Here is a 6393-nt window from a genome sequence, read left to right on the forward strand (position 1 = left end):
TGTGATCCTGGCATGGTTAGCAGCAATAGAAACACACAAGAATATGATCCTACAGACTACTAAGAAGTGGTGGTGGTGTATCACAAATCCGTCAAGCAAATCTCAAATTCTTACCAGTTCTTACCCAGCAGCAGGCGGTGATCGGCAACCGTTGTAGTCAAAAACTCTCAAAGCTTGGATAGAGCGATTACCAGGGAGAGTCAAACACACGACATAGATGTATGTGGAGCTGGGAAGGCTTATAGTATGGTAGCAAAAAGGGTCAGCAATAATCAATTCAGAGATGCAAAGTTGAATAAACGCTCAACGACGGTACTGTGCTGGTCCTAGGCTAGACTGTGCTAGAGACGCGAGCCTAGAACACCAACAAAATCACGGCGCGGCACGTAAACAAGGGAAAAGCACACTCTGAATTTTTTTTTTCGCTCTTTTTTTTTTGCGCTCTTTTTTTTTGCGCTGCTTTTTTTTTTGCGAAAAAACACTATAATGGTGAGTATCTCAAAACTCTTCCTAGCTCAAACTGACAGGATGGGCACGAAATTTTTCGACCAATTTTTTTTTTTCGACTGCCCGGACCCAAAAACTGGAAACGGGTCAAAAAAAACTTCCTATAATGGCACCTGTCTCAAAACACTCAGAAACACCTAAAAATAGGATAGCCAGAATTTTTTTCGAAAAATGCGTTTTCGAAAAATTTTGGGCCTAAACGGAGCGTGGCTACCCGACTCTTTTTTTTTTCCGAAACCTACTCCGGCAAGGAAACACGAATCAGAATCTGGATGGATCCCGAAAACAAACCTAATAAGCAAAGAACTCGGATTGGTGGTGGATATATGGTGGTGGTATATGGCAGCGGTGGTGGTAGCGGTGGTAGTATATGGATATGGATCGGTGGTGGTATATGGACACGGATTGGGTGCGGTGGTGGTAGATGGTAGGGGCGATGATGATGGTGCGGCGGCGGCGTGACAACTTATGACCAGAACTCGAAACTCTAAAAGACTAGACTCTAAGACCAGCAACTAGACACGACGATGCAACCGCAAATTCAACAAAGCAAAACCCTAAAAAGATTATGCAAAGGCTCAGATTGGTTCGGATATGATGAACTAACCCTAATTTTTTTTTTGCTTTTTCGTGGACTGTAGGTATGAAGAACAGACTCGATCTAAACTACGAAAAACTGTAAAATCTCACCGAGCAACCTGGAAATCTGATACCACTTGATAGAGGCAAAGGTGTCCCGTCTTTCGATGAGATGGTGGATTTCGCTTTGGTGGAAGTCGACTTTGACGATCCGACTACGAACGTGCGAGGACGTCGCGCCTTAGCAATCGCTAAACCAACTCCGAGAGGTTATTGACCACGCCGGAGCACGATCAACCTGACCACGAGGGTCTGTTTCCTGCGAGCAAACGAAGAACAAGCAAGAAACTGAGATTGCAATCTGGATATTGTGAATATAAGATGAAAGCTTTATTGATCAAGGTGGAGTTCTGTGACGCCTTTGTCTGGTCGTTGAACACAAACGAAGTACGCGAAGTTGCAGCTATGGCGAACTTTTAATCTAAACAAAACCCAAAGTCTAAACGATGCCCTAAGGGCTGTATATATGGAGGAAGAGGGGGGGAATTTCGTGGCCCTTGGTGGAGGGGTCCGAAATCAACCCTATCTCTTGTTTTCCCACACATACGGACTCTAAAAATAGCCTATACTTATGTATTTCGAAATTACATGGGCCTGGCCCAATAATAAGGTGACGCAGCACCTAAAATAGCCTCGGAACGAAATTTATGAAGTGGCATCTTGTATATTTCGTCCAAGGCTTCATGCACCCATTATGGTGGCTTCAAAGTCCTGAAATCATCACTTGTAACTCCGTTCTTGTTCCCCTTGCGCATGCCATCATCTCCATGCTTGTTCTTGCTCCAATGTTCATCCTTCTCCAAGCTAGGCCCTTCATTTGTAAGCAAAACAAATGTATCCAATTTAGGCAGCATCATATTCTCATGAACATTAAAATCATTACCAAGAAACGAAAGTACCTGGTAATTTAGTTGGCGTGCACGAGCTCTAGTAATTGGTCCAGTATGTATAGCAGCAGGGGCTGTGGGTGTAACAATTGTATTGATGTCCTCATCACCGGCTGCTCTTGCCGCTGCTGACCCGTGGGTTAATGCAGCCGCAGTTGAAGAATTCTGCCCTGGCTGTGTACCAGCCATAAAGATTGCAACCCGGTTCAGCGGCTCGTGTGGATCCGGAATACTGTTGCCATCGGAATAGCCCCCAAGTTGGCCGTCTTGCAGCTGATACAATAACTCGGTCTCTCCAGTAGATGACTCTCCATCAGAGAAAAATGACGGTTTGACCATCAGATGCCGATCTATCCTCAGATTTTGCTCCATGGATGAATCCCACGAAGGCATGCTTCATGGCGGGCTGAACCCGGGCGGGTCTTGCACGCTGAGCTGTCTCGATGATGTCGGTGCAGATGTCCGGCTCAGGGCCCGGTTCGCCGATCTTGCCGATGAATACGTGAATTCTGCCAAGGGGACCCGGTACCCGTACTCAATGGAGCCGGCCTCGGGGCCCCAGCCCGCGTCGTCGATGTAGAGCTTGCCGCAGCGACTCTTGGTCATCCGGCCCACGGCGTATCCCTTGAGCCTTTCGAAGTTGCCCTTCAATAACTCGAAACCATCATGCGATAGCCCCACGGTGGGCGCCAACTGTCGTGCAAACGTCACGGCAGATGTCCTAGTGTGAGGACTTAGTCGTGATTCCATCGCGTTAAGGTTAGCTTAAAGGGGTTAAACAGGGCAAGGGACACGGGAGTTTATACTGGTTCGGCCCCTTACGATGAAGGTAAAGCCTAGTCTAGTTTGTAGTTGGTATTGCTAGGATTTCGATGAACGCGGAGCGAATACGCTTGATCGGGCTCTCGATCTATTCTTTCTTGTCCCTAAACCATCGCCAGGTCGTCCATTTATATACACAGGTTGACGCCCGGAGGTTTACAGAGTCCCGGCCAGCTCATAAACGTCTCCAGCTCGGTTTCTACCTTTTCTTATCTTATAACACAAGTTACACATCTTATGGCGGTTTATATCTATGGGTCATAATCCACCTTTGGGCCTTGCGCCCTCTTGTTAAATCTCCTTCAAAAAGCGACGTACTCCTTGTCCTTGTCGGCTATGATAGGAACAACTCACTATCAGTATAATCAGGCCCCTCCTTGGCAGTTTATACTCAATAGTTATATCCCCAATATTAACGGCCAAGGGCTTTGTCGAAATCCCACTTGAGCTCGGTGGCATCACCTACATTGGTATCATCGGCACCAGCAACTATGTTTATAGTATCTGTGAGTCATGAGGACTCAGCAATCTCAAAACCCACAAGATCAAGACTATTTAATCTTAAAGGTAGGATGTGGTTATAAGGTGGAGTTGCAGCAAGCACTAAGAAAGTATGGTGGCTGACATATGAGTACAAGAGTAAGGTGAGAAACTACGCAACGGACGCAGAGCTAGAAGTGATCAAGAAGTGATCCTGAACTTCTTATGTTCAAACATAACCCCATCGCGTTCTCTTCCTGAACCTCGTCGAAAAGAGACCATCACGGTTACACATGTGGTTGGTGTATTTTAATTAAGTCAAGTGTCAAGTTCACTACAACCGGATATTAACAAATTCCCATCTCCCACATAACCGCAGTCACGACTCTCGAAAGTTTAAACCCTGCAGGGGTGTCCCAACTTAGCCCATGACAAGCTCACGTTCCGTGGATACAATCCTCCATCATGGGACCCTCCGATCCGACTCAGAATCCCGGTGCACAAGACATTTCGACAATGGTAAAACAAGTCCAGCAAGACCTCCCAACGTGCCGACACCCTGATAGTAGCCGCGCGTATCTCATCTCAGGCCACAATCGGATGCGTCAAGCTACGAGTAAAACCTATCCTCGAGTTTCCTCGTGGTGGCCCTGCAGGTTGCCCGGTTTAGACCAGCACTCATCAAGAGCACTGGCCCGGGGGGGTGGTTGATTAAGTCCTCGGGTTAATTACTCCCTAATCAAATTTTAGTTTTATTCAAAGCGAACAGTCAAGAGGGGCCCATAAACCCTTAGCGTGTTAGGGACACAAAATTCAAGGAACATAACACCGGTATGATGGAAACTGAGGCGGCAAGACTGGAACAAAACACCGAGCAAAAGGCCAAGCCTTCCACCCTTTGCCAAATATATAGATGCATTAATTAAATAAGAGATATTGTGATATCCCAACATATCCATGTACCAACATGGAACAACCTGCACTGCACCTGCAACTAGCAATGATATAAGAGGGGCTGAGCAAAAGCGGTAACATAGCCAAACAATGGTTTGCTAGGAAGGTGGGATAGAGGCTTGACATGGCAATATGGGAGGTTTGATAAACAAGTGGTAGGTAGCGCGACATAGCGATACAGCGAACAACTAGGAAGCAAAGATAGAAGTGATATCAGGGGTAATGATCATCTTGCCTGCAAAGTTCTCAGGGTTGTCGAAAGCTTGCTCCTCGTAAACGTACTCGACAGGATCCTCGTTCACAAACTCGTCTCCCGGCTCTACCCAAAGAAATAACACAAGCAAGGGAACAACAATCAATCACGGTGTAGTGCACAAGCAACATGATGCAAGACATGGCATGGGATGCAAAATATGATGTGCAATGCATATGGGTACTCTGGAAGGGAAAATATGATCATGGCACTAACTTGGCAAACCAAGCATGTCACTAGATAGGTTGGGAGATTTCGGTTCAAATCGATATAAATATCACCGGAAAGGAATGCACGGTTGGCAAATGACGAGCAAAACACGAACAATGCAAAATTGCACTTAACAGCAACATAGCACTTAAGATGCATCATGAAAATATGCTACAACACTCCAACAAAAAAAGAAAACACATGGCAGTGAAGTATAGGTGAAGCTCTATAAGAACACTGAGCTACTCCTAGAACTCACTAGAACAAGTCTTAAACAGCATGGCAAAAATGCAAATGATAACAGTTTAACTAGTAAACAACATCAGGTTGCAATGTTTAGAGCTAGTAAAGTACAAGCTACAGAAACATATCATGGCAAACTTGAGCATGGCATGCTAGTACTAAAGGCAATGAACAAAACTCCCTTACTGAACTTGAGCCAAAGATCCACAGGAAAGATGGTAGGATCAATGCAAACATGGCAAGTGATATGAACAGGTTGCAAACTTAAATCGTGCATGGCAGAAACAGATTCATGATAGCAACTTTGCAAGCTTGTGAAACTCACCACAAAGCATTTCATGGCATAACAAAGCAACCAACAGTAAGAAAACACATTTATGAAGCTAAAAATGGCAAGAGAAAGGTCATAGGGTGCATGGATCACTAGCAAAACACATGGCAACAATGCATTTCCTGTTAACAGACTAATAGCAATAATATTTAGCACATCAAGAGCATGGTAATGACAAGCTAGAGCACCCCATATTTGCAAACAAAGGCATGGATGGATAGATCATTACCATATCTTCAAAACATCCTTACTGAACTACATCAAAATATGTATGGATTCACTTTTGGTAACAAGTTAACATGGCAACATAATGTAGCAGAAAAACATTGTCACTGAAATCAGCAATATCAAGTGGCCTACTTTGCATGCTTGTGCTAGTCACCACAGGGCACATAAAAATACACGGATTGCACCGCTGTAAAGATGGCATGAAGATGCTCCTAAGACATGTTCACATGATGCTCAAACGATAAACACACAAAATGATATGAAAAACACAAATCAGCAAGTTATGATAGTTTCCAGCAGATAACATCATTTAGCACTTCTGGAACGATGATTAGGGCATCAATATGGATAGTAACATGCATGCAAATGACACTAGCATGTATAGAATCACGACATTAACATTTTGACATATTATGCACGGAAAACGAAGCTACAAGCACAGAATTATGACATGGCAAAGGGGCACACCTATGATGGAAATCTAGGGTTTGTCCGGGCACACGAACCGAGGCGATGTCGAGCTTGCCGGAGATGTGGAGGTGGACGTATGTCAACGACGAGGTGGAGGCGGCCGGAGTCGACGAGGACGGCGCTAGAGGCGACGGCGACGGTGGCCGGCAACAGAGAAGGAAGGCTGCACGGGTCGATCGGCGCGGCGTCGAGGGGTGAGGTGCAGCGACGGGCGGCGGCTCGGTCCGGCGAGGGTCTGGGCGGTGCCGGTGACGCAACGGCAGGTCAGCGCAGCTGCGCCGGCGGACGAAGGTGGCGGCGGCGGACGAAGTCAGCGGGGCGCAGGAGGCTCGGGGCCCGGTCACCGCTGTACCAAGGCCACTCGACAA

Source organism: Triticum aestivum, chromosome 3A (genome assembly GCF_018294505.1).
Source record: "Triticum aestivum cultivar Chinese Spring chromosome 3A, IWGSC CS RefSeq v2.1, whole genome shotgun sequence".
Classification (NCBI taxonomy): Eukaryota; Viridiplantae; Streptophyta; class Magnoliopsida; order Poales; family Poaceae; genus Triticum; species Triticum aestivum.